We start from the raw sequence: 24,040 nt of genomic DNA on the forward strand, positions 1-24,040 counted from the left end.
TCATGGCTACATCAACTCAAAATGTCATCCCTACAACAATTAGTCATGGGGGAAATCCCTCTTCTTCATTTAATCCTCCATCTTTACCTATGTCTTCCATAAGTATTCCTATTATCCCTCAACCAATCAATGTGACACAAGGGGGAAATTCATTCAATAATTTTGTTCCTCCTTTAAGTGTCCCATTTCCTATGCAATAATCACCTATGCCTACTTATCATAATGTCCCACCAACTTATTATCAAGCCACACTTTCCTTCAATAACAACACACCACCTTCTCAATCAACCATGTCTAACATCAATTATTTTACCAAAGCAACCATTAACAATCTTGGTCAAACCGTGTCTTCCTTACAACAACAAATTGCTTGTATGAGTCAATCCAAGTTTAGTGTGCCCACATTTGATTTTGTGAGCCTACTTTCTCTTAATATTGTTAAAGTCATGCCACCTAAGAATTGTCCCTAAATTATATCTCTATAATGGAAAAGGTGATCCTCTTACACATGTCAACATATTTCAAAAATTGTGTATTGATTTTGCTTGTGACAAAAGATTGCTTGCAAAATTGTTTACAAGAACATTAAGAGATAATGTTTTACAATGGTATTTCTCTTTGCCTTCTTATTCCATATTTTCTTTTCAACAACTAGCAAATGCTTTCATTCAACAATTTCAAAATATCATTGGTCCTAAAATCACTTTGACTGATTTATTGCATTGTAAATAAGGTGTTAAATAAAAAGTGATCGATTTCATTGGTAGATATAAACATTTGTGTGCTCAAATTTCTTTTCATGTACTTGATAATGATATTCGAAAAAATTTCATTTCTAATTTGTACAAAGATATCAAGGAAAAACTTCTTTTGTCTGAGTTTACTTCCTTTCCACAGTTATGCACAACACTCCACAATTATCAACTGGTTGTGAGTCAAATAGAGCAATCCACTCCTATGGCTCCGAGTGATAAATGGGAGAATGTTTAAAAATCATTTGCGAAGTTCAAACCAACAAAAGGCTTCATCAAATTCAATGATACAATCAACAACAACAAGGTGAATGCTAGAACAAGTGTGCCTCCTATTTCTAAAATTTTCAAAAGAGAAAGACAATTTACTCCTTTGAATGAATATTTACATAGTATTATGTCTCAGTTATTGAGAAGAAATGTTATCAAACTTCCTCCTATAAAACAGGTTGATCCTTCTAAACTTTCATCCACTTATTTTGATATAAATTCATTTTGTCAATTTTATCGTTAGCCTAGTCATGATACTGAGAAATGTTTCGCATTGAAAAGTAAGATTCAAGATTTGATTGATAACAATACTATATCTATGGTAGGTGTGAATGGTAATGGAAATAAATCAATAGCTCCTCCTAATCAAAATTTTAAATTTTTTACTGATTATTTGCCTTCTCATATCTCTAACATGATTGAGACTGATTATACTTCTTTCTCCTATGAGGAATTCACTTATATGGCTTCAAACTTGGTAAATATGGTAGAAAAACAAGATACGCCTAAGGATTCTTGTATTTCATTTGACCCTAGTGAGACCATTAGGGTACTTGATGGCCCTTTATACATAGTTGTGAAGGTTAACGATATACCTTGTCATGGTACTCTTGTTGATCCCTCTAGCGTGCTTAACATCATCACTAAAGAGTATCTTTTCACTTTACAATTGCATAAACCAATACATGATGCCTCTAATGTAGTTGTGATGTTATTTGATGGATTTTTTTGTCCTATCATTGGCTCTATCACCCTTCTTGTTGAATTCCATACTAAATCTATGGATGTTGACTTTGTTATCATACCCTCTTCTAAGAAATTCTATGTGAAGTTGGGCTATCCTTGGCTATCTTCCATGAAAGCTATTGCTTATCCAATCCATAAGTGTTTAAAATTTCCTCAGAATTATGAAATCATAACTGTGAACCATAGCTTATTTAAATGATCTAAAAGAAGCCCTGGTGTTCCTATTGATTTCTTTTGGCCTAAGAAATTTCAATCTCTTCCATCAAGGAGTAATGCTCTTTTTCAATCTTATAAAAAATGGAAGAAAGATATGATCTTATCCTCAAGTCAACCTAGATCCGCAACACTTGAAATTCCTATCATACTTGAAGATGAAGTTCTTCCCCTCATGGATAGAACTAATCTCCCTCCTAAGGAAGATCCACAACCTATTCCTATAGATGCAACTAGGCCTTCTCCTAAAAAGAACAACAATATTCCTCCTAAGGTTAGACCTATATTGTTGGTATTTTGGATGTGTTGCATTGGTTTTGTCATTGATGTCAACACTTGTCAACACCTATCATCACTTGGAGCTCTTTGGTTATGTTCATTGGCATGTTCAGTGACTTATGCATAGTCACCGGTATCTGGTTTACCGACAGGTTATATTGTTCACCAACACTGAGGATGATCTGTTATCATCTGGAGATTACTTGGTTATGTCAAAGACATTATTTGGAAACTTAGTTTTGGCGATTTAGTTATTGGTCTAATCGATTTTGCATATTTTCTATTACCACCAAATAAGTCTAGGTTATGGACCAACAAGCATTATCTATTCCAGATCAGCATGACACATTATGGAGATGATTTGTTATTATTGTAAATGCATTGAGCCGATAATGATGCATCGCATATTGATTCATTTATAATTGATTTAATTGTAATATTCTTTGTAAGCCGACCTACACATTTGGTCCTAGGTTTTGGTATATATAAGATCTCATTTATGAGATTATGGAGAAGGTGAAAAAGGATTGTAATAAGGTATATGCGAATATAAGCAGAGCTATACACACAGACATCATTTGAATATTCAAGGAAGTTTTTGTAGAAGGCAATCAAAGCTTAACTGGTAATGAATCCAACATATGAAGATGCTATTTTGAGCAGTATATTATTATTGGATTTAACCATCAAATTGTTGTTAGTGTGACTATCATTTTCTGATTCAGCAGTGAGCTCTAGGTAGTTGGCCTTTCTGCATGTGCAGACCCCATATTATACACACATACTATCTATAGTAGTATCATTTGATTGTAGGTAAGGTTTCTTACTATGGTTTTTCCCCTTACAGGGTTTCCATGTACAAATATCTGTGTTATGTGTTGTGGATGTTATTTGTCTTTCTCTTTCATGCATTAAACTTTATCGGTACTGTTATTAACTATTAAACTATCAACCAACATAAAGTTTGGTTTACTGGTATAATCCATTAAGTTTGGTTAAGTCTTAATTGGGTTGAAATTAATAGACAACTGATTTGTTGGCATTATGTGAACCAGTATGAGGACATAATGATATTGTATGTTTTCATTGATGTTAATATGTGATATGAAGTGAACCGGCATATGTGAGAAGAGAGAAGCGACATATGTGTGAACCAGTATATATGTGTGAAGCGGTATATTTGTTCATGGTGAACTGGCATGTCAAGGTGAACTGGCATGTCAAGGTGAACTGGCATGTTGTTATGAGAACTGGTACATGGAACCCTTGTGTGACTACTGGTTGGTAGTGTCAGGGTTTCCGGTTGAAGCGCCTCAAGCCTGTATGACTCAATTGGTGATCATGTAAGCCCTGTGCGTGTGAAGGATCTTGCATGAAGAAGACTATCCCTATCTACCTCAGGAATGTGCGAAGTTTGTAAATGATGATAACATGTGATGGGTTATCAGCCGCCATGAAATTGGTGGAAAATGGATGATGGAGGAAGTATTGAGATTAGATCAAGAACTGTTGCATTTAATGCAGTATGCTCAATGGTCAGAATTGAATCATTTGAATTGCTTAACCTAACAGGTTTAGGGTTTAGGGTTTATGCTTTTGACCTGTCTGTTTCCTATAAGGTCAATGTTGTGTTTCTTTCTAAAGTTGTTGGCAAAAGTTGTGTGTGTGTATCCAAGAGAAAGGATACGTGATTCTTGCCAGACCAAAGGAGAGAAGTGATACCTATAGAGTGTAAGTGCAGAAGGTGAAGAGGAGCTTAAGAAGATCTGCATTGGCATTGAGTGCTATCATCAGATCATTGTTATACGTATTGATCTTTAACCACTTCAATAGTTGTGAAATCCCTTAATAGGGTAGCCTTAATCGGCTTGCTGTAAATCCTTTAACAGGGTAACTTGAAGCTATTGAGTCAGTGAAGTCCTTTAGCTATTGAGTTCTTAAAATCCTCTAACAAGGTAACCTTTAACAAGGTTTAACCCTTAACCAGGTATTTTATCCATCCCTTAACCGGGTGATCCCTAACAGGATCGGTTCCTAGCAGAATCTATTGTAATGTCTTTAACAGGACAAGGCTCCTAATAGAGTGGACTTCTAAAGAGTTCAAAAACAAGCTTGTGGGTATTCATCCCCACCGTGGTTTTTCCCAGTTAGGTTTCCATGTGAAAAATATGTGTGTCATGTGTGATGCTTTTATCTAGTGATGCCTTGTTATTATCTATCAAGGATGTGATGGTTCTGTGTTTTATGCCTGTCAATAAAACATGTTGAACTAGTTGTTATTATGTTTTGATGATAGATTACCTATTCATGCATAAGGGTGAAATGGTAGTGTTGTTTTGAGTTGAATGGAAGGCTAAGTGATCAACCAGTTAATGCTTGTCTCAGTCACTCTTAGCTTTACCGGTTTCTCTCTGTTTCAAACCGGTATCACTATTTACCAGCTATTTGAAGTATATGTTGTCAAACTGGTTTAAGACTGTGTTTTTGTCTATATTGATTCACCCCCCCCTCTCAGTACTAGTTTGGTACTATTCATTCATCATTGAGTTATCAATTGGTATCAGAGCTTCCTCCAGGTGCTCTGTGTTGTAAGCTTAACCGCTTGAGGGAAAGATTCTGTTGTAATGATGAAAAGGGAAGGTCCAAAGTTTAACAAGGAAAATTTCAATATATGGAAAGATAGAATGAAGATATACATCAGAAGTATGGGTGCTCAACACTGGAGCTATGTTGAGAATCCCTATTGTGCCCCTACTGGTACTCTCACTGATGACCAAAAGAGAGAGATATAGGAGAATGGACAAGTCATGGAAGCCCTAATCAGTAGTTTACCTGACATTGAGTTCATTGATGTCCAAGATAAGGTAAATCCCAAAGAGGTATGGGATGCTCTTGAAAATATCTATGGAGGTGATGAGCATGTAAAACAAGCTAAGGAAGAAAGCCTTAGATGGAAATTTGAAGACTTGCGAATGGTTGAAGGTGAAACCATTCAACAGTATGGTATTAGAATCAAAACTATTGTCGGAGATATCAAGAGTGTAGGTGGTAAAATGGAAGATTCCAATGTGGTAAGCAAAGTCCTGAGATCCCAATTGCCAGTCTATGCAATAAGGGTTGCTGCTATTCAGGAGCTGAGATCAATAGACAAGACCAAGGTATCCCTGGACTCCATCATTGCAAAGTTGATAGCCTATGACCTAAATAGTTTTGATGGCAGTGTTCAAAAGACTGAATCAACTTTTAGAGCTTCTGCAGTACCATCTAGGAAAGGAAAAGAAGCAAGCACTAGTTGTGAACCAAGACAGTGCAAAGTGATGGATGATGAGGAGTTTCTGATAGAATTTGAAGCTCTTCTTGCCAGGAAACTTCCAAAATGAACTGGTAAATACAGAGGTAAGCTCCCTCTGAAATGTTTCTCTTGTAACTAGATAGGACATATTGCTATGAACTGTCCTAATAGTGACAACAAGGATAAACCGGAAAGGTTCAAGAAATTCAAAGGAGGAAACCAGAGAAACTGTTTTGTTGTAGTTGATGAAGGTGTCACAGATGAGGAATCAGAAGATGAAGATAATGAAGACATTGTGTTTGTTGCTATAAAGGAAGATGTGTCGAACAAGAAGGCTCTTGTCTCCCACTTTGATAATTCTAATGAGTGGATCATTGATAGCAGTTGTTCTCACCATATGACTGGTGACCAGAGCAAGTTTCTATCTTTGGAAGAGTATGATGGTGGTGTGGTTCATTTTGGTAATGGTGCACAATGTATGGTTAAAGGAAAAGGGCCCATCTCTCTAAATGGAAAGAGTAGTGCTAACAATGTGTATTGGGTTGATGGTCTCAGACACAACCTTCTAAGTGTTGCCCAGCTGAATGATAGTGGTCTCACTCTGGAATTCAAGAATGGAGTGTGCAGAATCAATGGAAAGAATGGTGAATTGGTGGCCACCGGCATGCAAACCAAAGGTAACCTATTTCAGTTGAATGCAAATATAAGTACATGTCTTATGGCTAAATTTGATGATAGTTGGATATGGCATAGGAGACTCTGCCATTTAAACTTTGATAACATTGTGAAGGCTAGTAAGATCAAGGTAGTTAGAGGGTTGCTAGTGTTAAGCAAACTAGATAATACCTTGTGTAGAGAGTGTCAATTGGGGAAAATGTCTTCCTCAACCTTTAAAGGTAAATCTTTCACTGCTGACAACTTGCTTGATCTTGTGCATACTGATTTGTGTGGTCCTATGAAAACTAGAAGTGTGCAGGGTGATAGGTACTTCATGATTCTCACTGATGACTGCTCAAGAATGATGTGGGTCACATTCTTGAAAGACAAGTTTGAAGCTTTTGTAAAGTTCAAAGCTTTCAGAGCATTAGTGGAGAAGGAAAGTGGTAAAAGGATCAAGTGCCTAGAACTAATCAAGGAGGGGAATTCACCTTCGGTGAATTCAACAAGTATTGTGAAGAATTTGGCATCAAGAGGCAACTGTCTGCCCCCCAAACTCCACAACAGAATGGCCTAGCAAAGAGGAATAATCAGACTATGGTTGAAGCAGCTAGAACCATGTTGATTCAAGGAAAGGTAGCTCACACCTTTTGGAGAGAAGAGGTGAGCACTGTGGTCTACACAATGAACCAGGTACTCATCAAGAAAGGTAAGGATAAAACGCCTTATGAGTATTGGACCGGTAAGACACCTATGGTTAGCTACTTTAGGGTATTTGGTAGCAAATGTTACATCAAGAGGAGTGAACATCAGGGCAAGTTTGAAGCTAAATGTGATAAGGGAATATTCCTAGGATATTCCACCAAGAGAAAAGCTCTCAAGTGTTTCAACAATAGGACTCAAAGAATCATGGAAAGCATCAATGTGAGAGCTGATGAAACCTCTGAGAAACTGGAGGAAATTGGAAGTGAGAAAGCTATAAATGAACCGGTTGCAACCTTCTAGGAACTGGTTGCCAGTCAACTAAGTACCAGTAATAGTGTTCCCGAACCGGTGAATGCTGATGCTAATGAAGATGAGGATGAAGAGGAAAAGCAAGAAGAGCCAGTCAAGACCATTCCTCGGTATGTCAAACTGAATCATGATCGTAAGAAGATCATAGGAGATAAGGATGCTGGAATCCTTACAAGAAGGAAGATCAGAGATAACTCATGTATGATCTCTGAACTTGAGCCTAAATCATTCAAAGAGGCTCATAAAGATGAAGATTGGATCAAGGCAATGGAAGAGGAACTTGACCAAATAGAGAAAAATGGTACATTGTCCTTGGTACCCAGATCGGAGCATAAAAATGTCATTGGTACCAAATGGGTTTTCAGAAACAAGCTGAATGAGGATGGCATAGTGATTAGAAACAAAGCCAGATTGGTGTGCAAAGGATATGCCCAAGAAGAAGGAGAAGACTATGGAGAAACCTTTGCTCCTGTAGCCATATTGGAAGGAGTTCGTATGCTTCTTGCATATGCAGCTTTTAAAGGATTCAAAGTATATCAAATGGATGTAAAATCTGCATTCCTAAATGGTGTACTTGAAGAGGAGGTGTACATAGAACAACTAGATGGGTTTGCCCTATCTAAAGACAACGACATGGTATGTAGGCTGCACAATATCTACTTGAAGTCTGAAGGAGATCAGATCCTGATCTATGAGGTTTTTGTTGATGACATTATCTTTGGTGGAGATGACAAGATGAGTCATGAGTTTGCTGATGAGATGAAAAAAGAATTTGAGATGTCACTCATAGGGGAGATTAAGTTCTTCATTGGACTGCAGATCTAGCAGATGAAAGATGGAATCTTTATCACTCAGTCCAAATATGTCAAAGAGGTGTTGAAGACCTTTGGCATGGAAGATAGCAAACCGGTTGGTACACCGATGGTGCCCGATTGCAAATTATCAAAAGAGGATGATTCCGCATTGGTTGATGAGAAGGAATATCAATCAATGATTGGTAAGTTGCATTATGTAGTGCATAGCAGACCAGATATTGTACATGTAGTTGGCATTACTGCAAGGTTCAAGAAAAGTCCAAGAGAATCCCACTTGGTTGTAGTCAAGAGGATTCTTAGGTATCTGAAGGGAATAGTTGACTATGGATTGTGGTACCCATACAACAATGATTTCAACCTGAAAGTATTCATAGCTGCTAATTGGGCAAGTAATGTGGATGACCGGAAAAGCACAACCGGTGGTGCATTCTTTCTTGGTGGTAGACTGGTCTCATGGATGAGTAAGAAGCAGAGTTGTATCTCTCAGTCTACAGCAGAAGTAGAGTACGTTATAGCTTTCATGAACTGCACTCAGACAATCTGGATGAAGCATGTATTAGATGGCTTCAAAATTCCTGTATCTGAACTAGTAAGTATATTCTATGATAACACAAGTGATATCAATATTTCAAAGAATCTGGTTTTACATTCTAGAACCAAGCATTTTGAGCTTAAGTATCATTTCTTGAGGGAAAAGGTTTAGAATAAAGAGATTGCACTGGAACATGTTTCCAGTAAGGAGCAGTTAGTAGACATATTCACCAAGCCTCTCCCAAAGGCTACATTTGTGTATTTAAGAGGTGAACTGGGGGTACTGCCCCTTCAGGAGGTGAACTAAAAGTATTTGTTCCACATCAGTTAGGTATTTCATAGTCAATATTTTTGTTGATTGATGTGTTGAAGGATGCTACTCCTCAGGGGGAGCAGCATAATGGAATAGGGATGCGTGTGCCTCCACTTTGGCATTGTTGTCAAAGGGGGAGAAGAAGTGAAATGAAGAAGATATCTGTAGAAATTGGGGGAGAATATGTGAAGTGGAAAGATATCTTTGTATATTTCCATCAATGCCAAAGGGGGAGACTGTTGGCATTATGTGAACCAGTATGAGGAAATAATGATATTGTATGTTGTCATTGATGTCAATATGTGATATGAAGTGAACCGGCATATGTGAGAAGAGAGAACCGACATATGTGTGAACTGGTATATTTGTGTGAAGTGGTATATTTGTTCATGGTGAACCGGCATGTCAAGGTGAACCGACATGTTGTTATGAGAACCGGTACACGGAACCCTTGTGTGACTACCGGTTGGTAGTGTCAGGGTTTTCGGTTGAAGTGCCTCAAGCCTGTGTGACTCAATCAGTGATCTTTGTGTGATGAGTTAGCATGGTAATGTAGAATGAATAGATCATGTTGCCATGTAAGCCCTATGCATGTGAAGGATCTTGCATGAAGAAGACTATCCCTATCTACCTCAGGAATGTGCAAAGTTTGTAAATGATGATAACATGTGATGGGTTATCAACCGCCATGAAATTGGTGGAAAATGGATGATGGAGGAAGTCTTGAGATTGGATCAGGAACTCTTGCATTTAATGCAATATACTCAATGGTTAGGATTCAACCGTTTGAATTGCTTAACCTAATAGGTTTAGGGTTTAGGGTTTATGCTTTCGACCTGTCTGTTTCCTATAAGGTCAATGTTGTATTTCTTTCTAAAGTTGTTGGCAAAAGTTATGTGTCTATCTAAGAGAAAGGATACGTGATTCTTGCCAAACCAAAGGAGAGAAGTGATACCTGCAGAGTGTAAGTGGAGAAGGTGAAGAGGAGCTTAAGTAGATCTGCATTGGCATTGAGTGCTATCATCAGATCATTGTTATACCTATTGATCTTTAACCACTTCAACAGTTGTGAAATCCCTTAACAAGGTAGCCTTAACCAGCTTGTTGTAAATCCTTTAACAGGGTAACTTGAAGCTATTGAGTCAGTTAAGTCCTTTAGCTATTGAGTTCTCAAAATCCTCTAACAAGGTTTAACCCTTAACTGGGTATTTTAGCCATCCCTTAATCGGGTGATCCCAAATAGGATCGGTTCCTAGCAGACTCTATTGTAATGTCTTTAATAGGACAAGGCTCCTAATAGAGCGGACTTCTAAAAAGTTCAAAAACAAGCTTGTGGGTATTCATCCCCACCGTGGTTTTTCCCAGTTGGATTTCCACATAAAAAATATGTGTGTCATGTGTGATTCTTTTATCTTGTGATGCCTTTTTATTATCTACCAAGCATGTGATGGTTCTATGTTTTATGCCTATCAATAAAACATGTTGAACTAGTTGTTATTATGTTTTGATGATAGATTACCTATTCATGCATAAGGGTGAAATGGTAGTGTTGTTTTGAGTTGAATGGAAGGCTAAGTGATCAACCAGTTAATTCTTGTCTCAGTCACTCTTAGCTTTACCAGTTTCTCTTTGTTTCAAACTAGTATCACTGTTTACCAGCTATTTGAAGTATCTGTTGTCAAACTGGTTTAAGACTATGTTTTTGTTTGTACTGATTCACCCCCCCCCTCTCAGTACTAGTTTGGTACTATTCATTCATCATTGAGTTATAATGATTCACCCCACCCTCTTAGTTGCCTCCGGGTCCTAACAATTGGTATCAGAGCCTAGTCCTCTTTTTGTAGAAGATTAACAGCTTGAGGAGATTCTATGGTAACTAACTATTTCAGGAAGGACTATTTGAAGCTTGATGGAACTAACTATGGTATATGGAAGATCAGAATGGAGACACATCTGAATTGCATTGGAAGAGACATATGGAATGTTACAAACAATGGCTATGTTGGTCCTACTCAAAGTCAACCTAATCCACAAACCTTGGCTAAAGATCAGGAGAATGATTACAAAGCAAGAGAAGCACTTTTGAGTGCATTGCTATATCAACAAATCATGGGATTAACAGACCGATCTACTACTAAAGCTATTTGGGACAAATTGGAGACATTGAATGAAGGTGATACCACAATCAAAATTGCAAAACTAGAATGCTTCCGGGTCAGGTATGAAAATCTAAAAATGGAAGAAGATGAAAGGATTTATGCATTTATGGAAAGAGTTAATGAAATTGTTTTGGGTATACAATGTTGTGGAGGATCCTTAAGTGAAGATGAAATTGTTTATAAAGTCTTAAGAGCATTGCCACCAGCATACAAATTTAAAGTAATTTCTATTCATGAATTGAGAACAATGCCAAATGCATCAGTATCTAGTGATACTTTGGTTGGAAAACTTTCAACTTTTAAACTTGAGGAATTTGGTCTTGTTGCTACAATTAAGATAGATTCGGCTTTTAAAGCTTCATCATCTGTAGCACCATCATCGTCATCTAAAAAATTTGATTGGAAAGCACTCTATGCTAGAGAAATTGAAGAAATCAGAAGAGAGAATGAAGAACTTGAAGAGTTTGAAGCACTATTTGCAAGAAAATGCCTAAAGGTCCAGTTGGTAGTAAGTATGAAGGTAAAGCACCATTTAAATGTTTTAACTACAATAAAATTGATCATATGGCATCTAGGTGTCTTGATAGACATGGAAGATTAAAAGAAGAAGCTAAAAGAACATATAAGCCTAACCCTGAATATCAGAGATACAAATTTAAGAAGAATAGAGACAAATCATGTTATTATGCTGATGAAGGAGTTATTGATGATTCTGATGAGGAACCGGTAGAAAATGGATGGGAATTTGTTTCTATAATAGAAGATCAACCAACACCTACTATTCAACCGGTAGAGAATGCCCTGGCAGCAAAAATTGAAGAAAAGGATGAATGGATCATTGATTGTGGATGTTCACATCATATGACTAGTGATAAAACTAAATTCTTAACTTTTCAGGAATACAATGGAGGTCTAGTAAGATTTGGTGATGATAAAGCTTGTTTGATAAGAGGAAAAGGCACTATATCTTTTGATGGTAAACACAATACTGATAATGTTTATTATGTTGAAGGATTGAAGCATAATCTTTTGAGTGTTGGTCAATTAGTTGAAAAAGGATTTCAGTTACAATTCAAGAATGGTAAATGAAAAATCATGAATAGAATTGGTTTGGAAATAGAAATCGGTAATCAGACTAGAGGTAATATCTTTCATTTGAATAACAATGAGAAGACATTCTTGATTGTGCATATTGATGAAAGTTGGTTATGGCATAAAAGACTTTTTCATGTAAATTTTGATTGCATTGTGAAAATCAATACAACTAAGGCAGTAAGGGATTTACCTAAGATTGTTAAACCTCACAATCCGGTATGTAAGGAATGTCAATTTGGAAAGCCAGCTAGAACAACTTTTAAGAGTATTCTAGAAAAATCCAATAATGTTCTTGACTTAATTCATACTGATTTATGTGGTCCAGCAAGAACTAGAAGTTTACAAGGAGATAGATATTTTATGCTAATTATTGATGATTATTCTAGAATGTGTTGGGTTACTTTTCTCAGGGAGAAATCAGAAGCTTTTGGGAAATTCAAACTATTCAAAGTGATGGTAGAGAACAAAACTGGTCAAAAAATCAAATGTTTGAAATTAGATCAAGGAGGTGAATTCACATCTAAGGAATTAAATACATTATGTGAAGTGAATGGAATCTAAAGACAATTATCAGTACCTTAGACACCCCAGCAAAATGGAGTTGTGGAAAGGAAGAACAAAACTATTTTGGATACAGCTAGAAGCATGATATCAAAAGCCAACCTACCTCATGTGTATTCGAGAGAAGCAATCAATACAACTTTTTATACATTCAATAGAGTTCACATCAAAGGTGAAACCGGTAACCCCTCATGAACTATGGTTTGGTAATACTCCTACTCTTAAATATTTTAGAATATTTGGAAGCAAATGTTATATTAGGAGAGATGATTATATTGGTAAATTTGATCCTAGAAGTGAAGAAGGAATATTTCTTAGTTATTCATCTAAGAGCAAGGCATATAGATGTTTTAACAAGAAATTACAGAAAATTGTTGAAAGTGCAAATGTGAAGATTGATGAATAGTTTAGAGGTAATTCAAGGTCAATAGACTCTAAACCGATAATTGAGAAATCACAAATGAACCTACAATGAGTACACTGGTACAGAATGTTGATCCAGTCACACCGGCATCTTCTATGAATTCCATAGTGACTGAAGAACAACAACAAGTGAATACACCCAGGTATGTAAGATTGACTCACTCTGAAAGTTAGATTATTGCGAATAAGTATCAAGGTGTTATGACTAGAGGAAGACTAGAAAATGAAGAGGTATGTCTAATATCTAAAATTGAACCAGCAACTATTATTGAGGCAAGTGAAGATAAACATTGGATTAAGGCTATGGAAGATGAATTAGAACAAATTGAAAAGAATAACACATGGACATTGGTTCCCCAGCCTAAAAACAAAAATGTAATTGGAACTAAATGGGTATTCAGAAATAAACTTAAAAAGAAAGATTAGTGTGTAAGGGATATTCACAAAAAGTGGGAATTTATTGCAATGAAACCTTTGCACCGGTAGCTAGAATTGAGGCAGTCAACCTATTCTTAGCTTTTGCAGCACACAAGAACTATAAAGTATATCAAATGGATGTCAAATGTGCATTTTTGAATGGTGATCTTGAAGAAGAAGTTTACATTGAACAACCTGATGGATTTTCTTTGATAGATGACAAAGATATGGTTTGCAGGTTAAGGAAAGCTTTATATGGATTGAAGCAAGCTCCTAGAGCTTGGTATGCTAGATTGGACAAATATCTCTTGAAGCTTGGTTACACTAAAGATAATGTTGACAGGAACTTATACTACAAAGTGACTAATGATGACATCTTGGCTATTGAATTTTTTGTTGATGATATCATTGGAGAGATAACATTCTTTTTAGGATTGCAGAATTCACAAACTGATAGAGGTATATTCATAAATCAATCAAAGTACTTAAAGGAATTACTTAAGAAATTTGGCATGGAAAAATCTAAACGGGTAAGTACACCTATGACTACAATTGAAAAAACTATCTTTGAAGGATGAATCGACACCTGTTAATCCGACAAGATACAAATCTATGATAGGAGGTTTACTGTATTTGACACAAACAAGACCTGATATTATGAATGCAATATGTATTATTTGAATATTTTAGAGTAATCCTAAGCAAAATCATGAATCGGTAGTGAAAAGGATTTTACTGTACTTACAAGGCACAACAAATCTTGGTTTATGGTATCCTAAAGATGAAAATTTTGATTTATGTGCATACACAGATGCAAATTGGGTAGGAGATGTAGATGACAAAAAAAGAACCACTGACAGAGCATTTTTTCTTGGCAGTAGACTAATTTCATGGTTCAGCAAAAAACAAATTTGTACATCACTATCAACAACAGTATCAGAATATGTTGCAGTAGCAACTAATTGTACACATATGAAAAGAACCTATAATCATTTACTCTGATAATATGGTAGAAATTGATATATCAAAGAATCCGGTATTTCACTCTAAAACTAAACATGTTTCTATCAAATTCAATTTTCTAAAAGAGAATGTTGAAGCAAAAGAAGTGAAATTGGTTTATGTGAATACTAAAGAGCAAATTGCAAATATCTTTACTAAGCCTTTTCCTAAGGAAACTTTTGAATATCTAAGAAAGAAGCTTGGAATTATACCCTCACCAGTAGAAACTTAGACAGTTGGACAATGGAATCAAACTGAGAGAATTAACTGAGAAATCTTTTTTCGGATTTGATGAGGAGAGCTACTTCGCAAGGGGAGTAGTTGGATAAGTTGGTATTTTGTAATAAGTTCTATGAATTGTGTTATCTAGTTTTTGTATTGCTTTGACATTTGACATCAAAGGGGGAGAGATATCTATGGAAAAACATATTATCCTTTTGGAAGAGATTATTCATTGGGGAAGAGATTGTTACTCTCTATATCTGTATTTTGATTTCTGGATAATGATCTCTTTAGGAGATTGTTGGTTTTTTTTTTTGGCATTTAGATGGTTTTTCCATCTTGTGTTGCCATCAATGCCAAAGGGGGAGATTGTTGGTATTTTGGATGTGTTGCATTGGTTTTTTCATTGATGTCAACACTTGTTAACACCTATCAGCACTTGGAGATCTTTGGTTATGTTCATCAGTATGTTCAGTGACTTATGCACAATCACCGATATCTAGTTCACCGACACTGAGGATGATTTCTTATCATCTGGAGATTACTTGGTTACATTGAAGACATTGTTTGGACACTTAGTTTTGGCAATTTGGTTATTGGTCTAATCGAGTTTGCATATTTGTTGTTACTAGCAAATAGGTCTAGGTTATGGACTGACAAGCATTATCTATTCCAGATCAGCACGACACATTATAGAGATGATTTGTTATTATTGTAAATACATTGAGCCAACATGATGCATCACACATTGATTCATTTGTAATTGATTTAATTTTAATATTCCTTATAAGACGAGCTACACATTTGGTCCTAGGTTTTCATATATATGTAAGATCTCATTTGTGAGATTATGGAGAAGGTGAAAAAGGATTGTAATAAGGTATAAGCGAATATAAGAAGAGCTATACACGTAGACATCATTTGAAGATTCAAGGAAGGTTTTGTAGAATGCAATCAGAGCTTAACCGGTATTGAATCCAGCATATAAAGATGCTATTTTAAGTAGTACATTATCGTTAGATTTAACCATCCAACTATAGTCAGTGTGACTCTCATTTTGTGATTGAGCAATGAGCTCTAGGCAATTGGCCTTTTTGCATGTGCAGACCCCATATTGTACACACATACTATCTGTATTAGTATCATCTAATTGTGGGTAAGGTTTCCCATCGTGGTTTTTCCCCTTACAGGGTTTCCATGTACAAATATATGTGTTATGTGTTGTGGATGTTATCTGTCTTTCTGTTTCATGCATTAAACTTTACCGGTATTGTTATTAACTGTTAAAATTTACCAGTATTATGCTTTAAGTTTGGTTAAGTCTTAATTGGGTTGAAATTAATAGACAACTAATTCACCCCCTCTCTCAGTTGCCTTCGGGTCCTAACATGTACCTCCTCCTCATGGTGGATCTAGTCTTCTTCCTACACCTAACGTTCCTCCTTTATATGGCACAGTTCCACCTCCCTCCTCTTATAGAGAGAAGAGGTCTACTTGTCCTCTTGTCCACCCTAAAAGACCTCAACCTAAATGGTCAACTATCAAAGTGGATAACATTCCTACTTTTTCAAATGTTCCTCTTCCTTCTCAACCTTCTAATAAGACTCCACATAATCATTGTGCGAGGGAATGCCAATGAAGATGTCATGCTCAAGCTTGTGAAGTTGTCCCTCAAACTCTTTCATCTCCTAAAACTCCAACAATTGATATGTTTCCCTTTTCTCCTAAGAAAGATGTTGAACCTACATCTCCAAGTCATAAGTTGCACAAAACATGTGATGGTTTTACTCCTATTCGTGTTTGTGCTCCTCTTTTTAAACATATTGATGAAGAAATGAGTGAAAATATTATTCATGATGGAAATTCAACTCCTAATGCTTGTGATAGTGATTATGAGTATGTTGATGTGGACAAGCATGTATCAACTAAATTTTCACAAACCCCAATCCTATCTCCTCAAATCGAACAAAGTGACTTACCATGTGAGAATAGTCCTTGTTTGGATCTTGTGATAGCCCCATTTGTTGTGCTCAATGTTGCTCCTCTGGTTTGTTTCTTGCCTTCTCGAAATAGTGATCAACAAGATTGGGAGGTGGATGTCGTGCTAGATTAGCAACATTAGCACTATAGATCTCTTCTCCCTCTCTTATCTTTCTCTTTTGTGATAATTCTTCTATGTCTATCCCTATTCTTGTGTTGTCCCCTTAATGTCTATTTGAGGATGATGCAAATCATTGAGATATTTTCTTGGTCTCTTTCATGTTGACTCAAAAGATATCCTATCTTCCCTTTCTTCTAGGGTGATTTCCTTTCTTTAAGGAATGATGATTATTATATGCATATACATATATGATATACATGGTTTATCATATAGCATACTGACCCCGAGGAAATAAAGACTACCTCATATTTCATGTTCATTATCCTTGGGTTTATTCCTCACTTGGGGGCTAAGTCCTTGTGTTAACTTGCTCCCTCTCTTGTCTCTCTCTTGGGTGTATCCTACCTTATAGCTACAGCTCCCGATAAGGCATGCATGATCACTTTAACATGGGGGCATACACTCTGCTCATATTTTCCTTTTTGAGACCTAGAATTATTTAGTGAACTTGGCTTTTCTTCATAATTTTGGTATCTTTTTCATGACTCATAGTGAGGGGAACCTTTCTACTTGTAGTCATGGTTTTCTATTCTTGACCTTCCCTTTTACTATTTCAATCAATGTCATAAGATCCTTAGTCCACTAGGGGCTTGGTGCATCTTGCCTCCTTGATGTGGTAGAAGTCTTTCAATCTTGTTTCCTTGTACTTTATCAGTAGGATTGGCCTACGCTCATACTCCTGCTAAAGTGGGGGCTAAATGTAGAGTCATAAAATTGTGACCCTTGCAATTTTTGACCATATTAGGGTCCTCACGCATGTGAATCAAATCCCTAAGCTTGATCAGAGACCAAAGACTTTCTTAGCCCTCAAAACCTACATCTTTCTTCCTCCTTGCACTTCCTAAGCTGCATCATGTCCTAGAAAAAGGGCAGGATAAGAGCATGGTGCCCTATCCCCATTGGACAAGGGCATGGAACCCTTTTCTTCCAAGGATAGGGGTGTGACACCCCTATCCCCTACCCTATTTTGGGGCAAGACCCTTCAAATTTTGTATTCGAGATTGCACATTGAGCGGGAAAACTCCCTCAGTGTCGGCCTGTGACAAAAAATCAATTCAATAACCCTATTGACAAGTATATAAGTCACATTTTCCCTCTCATTTTCATGTGTGAGATAAGTGGAAAAATTGATAGGTTCGAATACATGAGATCAAGCATTCAAGAACCCCTTTCAAGCATTGAGCATCTCAAGTCTCCTTTCAAGGCTAGGTGTTGCATTCAAGTCAAGGATTAAACCATTGAAGAGGAGATTTATTCCAACATTCAACTTCATACAATAATTTTATCAACATTTCTATCACAACCTCCCTTAAGGTGATTTACATTTTAGTCTTTCATTTACATTTACTAGCAAGTACTTTCTTTCATCATTTGGTTAATTCCAAAATTGGGGTTTGACCGAAGGAAAACCCCCAATCCCAACCCCATTTTCCTCTCTTTTCTGTGCATAGATTGAAGGTGTGTAGCTGTACTTTCAGATTTGGACTCCATTTGCAGAGGTGGAAAAGCACTTTTAATTTTGCTGTTTTCTCAGAGGATCTATACACTTTCACCATAGTCCGGGCAAATTTTCCTCAAATTCACACTTTGTCTTGGTCTCGACATATTATTTCCAGATCCAGGTGCACAACTTCATCCTAGGCTTTTATCTCAAGTTATAAAAAGATCTTTGTCACTTTTTCACTTAGTCATAAGTAAGCAATTCAATCAATTCAAATCTCATTCCAGAAGAGGGGATTAACTTACCATTATTTTTTTACTTAGAATTCAATCTCCTTGTCTAGAGGTTGAATCTTTTGCATTCCCCCCACTTCTAATGTAATGTGTGAAAAGTGTTTGAAGGGAAATCCGAAGTGAAAAATTCATCTCTCCTTGGAGGGAAGAAAATATTTCCTCTAGATCTCTCATTCGATCATTTTTTCCCACATTACACCAGCATGGTTAGATGCATCTTATGAGTTCATTTTTATTTGTAATAGCTTTGTAATATTGTTTCAGTCTATGAGACTTCTATTTGAGCAATGAGCTCTAGGTTGTTGGCCTGATTGCATGTGCAATCCCATCAATGTAATATTTGTATACCTTTATCAAGTATATAGATATTGTGGGTATCTGCCCCACAATGGTTTTTCCCTTTGCAGGGTTTTCCATGTGTAAGCGTTGGTTTTATGGTGTTTCTTCTTTATGTGTTATTTGGTTTATGCACTTTAACTTTATTTACTATTAACCGGTTCATAACCAATAAGTTCAAAATTAATATTACTGGTAGAACACTGATTCACTCCCCCCTCTTAATGTTCTTGGATTCCACTAATAACATCTTGTTGAAATCATGATTAACTATTTGATCCATGATTTTCTCTTACAAAAGTTGATCATCATTATTAAAGGTGGGGCACATGATTCATTATGGGTCCTGGATTGAAATAGTCATTAAGATTTTGGTTCTACTTTATCTCTCTAAGTCTTGGAATTCTCTCTATAAGCTTTTGGGCTATATTTTGGACCATGCAATATGAGTCTTAACCTCGACAATGATATTCCAACAATGGAGAGGAAAAGATGGCAACTTGGATTAAGATGAGTAAAATGCCAAAAGTTATCTCTAAGACCTTAAGGTTAGATTTTAATGGTGACAAGATCAAGATAGGACTATGATAGATAGTCACAAGTTGATAACTCAAGAAGGATGTGACTAATAAGGAGATAATTTATTGCAAGGTAAGATAATCCTACTCAAGCAACTAAAATAGTCTCTTACTAAAAGAAGATAGATCCTAAGTAGAAGACCACCTAGTGATGTCAAATTAGATCTATGATCAAGAGGGTAAAGACATCTTCTAGATTTTAAATTAGGGGTTGATTTTGACAAGATTTGATATGACAAAAAAAATGTAATGGTTGACCCTATGAATGACTGAAGAATAAAGACCAAACTATGATGAACTCAAATGACCTATTAGGAACCCTATATATCCAAGATGATAGTATAAACATGTCTCACAATATATAAAAACACTCACAAGAAAGCACAACCTAGGGTAAAAAAGGATGTCACCTTACTAGGCCCTAGTGATAAAATACATATCCAAAGATGATAGCTAGAGGTATGGTGGCATAGTCTTGGTAGCATAATCTCAATCAATGACAATTATCTCACTTATCTCTTACCCAAAATTGTTAAAAAGGAAAACTTATAGCACAAGTGATATTTATCTTACTATGGGAGGTACATGTGGACTGCATCAAAGGTATGATTTGCATCCCTTGCACCAATCAAGTGATGATGATAGGATAAGCCTCTAAATATAAAAGGGTTCATGGTAAGGGAACCAAGAACATATGCACTTGAACATTTATACATATAGAGACTTAGTATATCTTGATCAAGATTTACATGATCAAACCTAAATCATCACCCAATGTGTCTTGCATCACTAGGGAACACACAAAGATGTATAATTGTGTATCAGGTACATGCTAAGATTGGACTTGAGCTTTTGCTTCTACCAATTTATACAACCCACTGTTACTACTTACTAAATTTTCCATTAGTTTTATGTTCAAAGTTATTCTATATACTCTAGTCGGTTAACTCTATCGAAATATTTAGTTGGTATGTATAGCGCAGTCGGTTATAGAAGAAACTATTCACAGAGCCCAATATGCATCGAGCTGTCTACTAAGTATCTTTTCATGTTTACCGAGCAGCAAAGATAACACACTGAGTTGATATACACTGAGTGAAATGTGTTACTAGATTCATTGAACCTGGACATACATATGGAAACATGTTACAAGATCAAGGTACATAGAACTGTTATCACATTGGAAATTGCACTTAAAGATTGTGTATGATTTCAAGGTCATTTAACCAATGAAATATTTTGCATGGTTATTCATTCGATAAAACATGTTTGTAAGATCGAAGCAATGAATGGATCACTGTCATAAGAGATCCATTTATACAACATAGATTGAGATCAGACATATACATGTAGAAAGGAAAATATAGTAATGCATGAGTGTATGAAGACTGTTATAGAGACATAGAGAAGGTTTTCAAAGAACAGTCGAAGAACAAAGTAAACTGAAGGGTTTACCGAGTTACTATATGGGTTACCGAGGTATGTTGTAAGCAAGGTAATCTTATTTGAGCACATAAAATCTGCTATAACATTCCAGATGTAATGTTACAGAGATTTGTAATAATTTCAATGTAATATTTTGAGTGCTAGAGAAACCTCTAATAGGGTAAAAGACTCTAATCAAGTCTATAAACTATAAAGCCTCTAACTAGGTGCAACATTTAGATTAAGTGTTGTAAAAATCCTTTAGTAAGGTAGATCTAACATATCTTGATACTCCTAATAGGGTAAGCTATCAGAAATGGCTAAATATGTCGCTCTAATCGAGCACTCTTTATTATTGAAGTAGTGAAGTTGTGGGTCCCATCCCCACCCCAGTTTTTCTCTCTAACCAAGAGTTTCTATGTAACCAAAATATAAGTGTTATGGAGTGAATCATGTATGATTTTTATTCATTTGTTTTAACTTTATGTTATGTTACTGCACTATTCCGTTTATGCTTAATAGTAAAGTTATTGTTGAAGAAAATTTTTAAAGTACTGATTCACCCCTCCCCTCTCAGTACATTAGCTTTCCATATTGGGCCTAACAATTGGTATCAGAGCTTGAATCTTGGAAAAGGGTTTAACTGCCTAAAGAGAAAGATCTTATCAATGGAAGGCTATAAACAATCTTGGAGAATTGTGTATTTGGAAGAAGAATTGGATCATGCTAATCAAGTGATTGTAGACATGCAAAGGCAAATGCAAAAATCTTTGAAAGTGAGAAGAAGATTATCTGATGATTTATAGGACTCTCAAGAGTTAGTGGAACAAATTGAGACATCATTTGAGAACAATATATCTGAAGAGACTGAAGAAATGATTGGAGTATTGAAAGAAAAGAACAAAGCACTGGCTGATCAACTAAAAGCAATGAAAAGAGAACATGAACATTTCAGCACACAAATGACTGAAAATCTTGATGCATTGAGGACAGTTGAGAATAAAGTAAGAGATCTAGAAAGAGAGAAACAATAGCTTGAAGTATTAGTATTTGAAAAGAATGATGAAATTACAAGGTTGACTGGGATTCAACAAAATCTGTCAGATCAACTAGGTTATGCACATCATGAAGCAAATCTGAAAGATCATGAGAATCGAGCATTGACACTTGAAGTATTAAGGTTGACTAATGAACTTGAAACAAAGAAGAAATCCAAAGAATCACTAAAGAAGAGTTATGAAGCATCGAAGATGTTGGATGAGCAACTAAACACAAGACGACCCAACAAAGACGCAGGACTCGGTTACAAAGGAAAACACTCTACCGAGAAAGGAATTCATACTACTGAGAGAGGAGAATCATCAAAGCAAGCTGGAATCAAGAAGAATATCAAAAGAAAGAAGCCTATTTGCAAGTACTATGGAAATCAAAGTCACACTGCCAACATGTGCCAAATCAGAAAAGGTAAGCAACCGAATATTACTAAGTCTAATGGTTATTGTTATAATTGCAATAAATATGGTTACACATTTAACCAATGTAGGACAAACTCTATTAACAATTATAAGAATGCAAAATTCAAAGGGTTTTGTAAAAACTGCAATAGATATGGACATAGTACCGAGAAGTGTTGGTTTAAGCAAAAGAACTATATGTGGTATGCACACCGAGCAAATACTAGAGGTTACCGAACTCACACAGATCCTTACCGACAATATTCTGCAGTACCATGGGATTACAATACAAGGATATGGTGTGAATGTTGTGGAAGATATGGACATATAGGTGCCAACTGCTTTATAAGGTTTGGGATGAACAATCGAAGATCATGGAGAAATCCTGGTATGGCATGTTTTCATTGTCACAAAGTTGGACACTTGGTTGGAGATTACAAAGATCAACCTAGAGAAAACACTGAGGAAATAAAAGAAAAATTAAAGATGATTTGGAAAAAGAAGGAAATTGTGTCAAATAAAGAAAGCACCTTACCTATCGAGTTAGGTGCACCTATTCCAAATTAATTGGTAAAGGTATGAAGGGACCACATTCTCTCTAAGGTTAAATCTTAACAGTTCCTACTTTAGTATGTACTTAATTCAAAATCTGCATAGTTAAGATGTATTAGTAAGTTTAAAATTCTATCTCAGTCTTTTGGAGCACTATATAGGAAACATGTCAAGTCGGTAAATGAAGGAAGTTTGCTTACTCGGTTAAAGTGCAAAACAAAGGAAAGAAAGTTAAGTGGAACCGAGTGCATTTAATGTTTTTGACCTAACCTGCATGGAGCCCGATAAGGCATATGTGTAATTAAAGCATTTACGTGGTCATTTTTCACTCACCAAGTTTTCAAGAGAGCAGAGCTAAGCAAATTCAAAGGTGATCAAACCTCCTACAAAGAAAAATTCAAGGTATTTACATCAATCTCAATGCATTGTTATGTTGGTTTACCAATCTTATCAAGTTGTCATTATCTACTAAGTGTGAAGCATCTGCCATTTGAAAATCTTCAAACCCTAAGGATCGTTTGTTAGTTTATATCTGATATCTTCAAATGGCACCAAAGATCCAAGATCCTGTTGTTGTCAAGAATGTTGAAAAGCCCTCACTGAAATACTCTTTGACTCCCAAAATTACATCTGAACCGGATGACAAAACCACCTTTTCACTCATCCCAAATCAAGTTTTGTTAATCGAAGATGTGAGATTCTTCACCAAATGTCATGTTGAAGAACTCGGCCACGTAGAAATCAAAGACACATATGATGAATTGTGCACCGATGGTAAATTGGATAGCAAGAATGAGCACATTAAGATCAAGGGATTAACTGAAGCCCTAACCTATCCCCATGTGTTCAAACCCCAGTGGGTCAAGTTTGTTCTGAGTAGAGTTCACGATGATTTCATGTGGTTAGAAGAGCAACCATTTAAGATCACCAAGGAAATCATTCATGTGATCACCAGTTATCCTATCTATGATCATGCCCGAGCATAGAAGATGATATCACAAAAAGAATTGATCAGTTTAACTAGAGTAGAATCTGATT

This window comes from Cryptomeria japonica, chromosome 7 (genome assembly GCF_030272615.1).
Source record: "Cryptomeria japonica chromosome 7, Sugi_1.0, whole genome shotgun sequence".
NCBI lineage: Eukaryota > Viridiplantae > Streptophyta > Pinopsida > Cupressales > Cupressaceae > Cryptomeria > Cryptomeria japonica.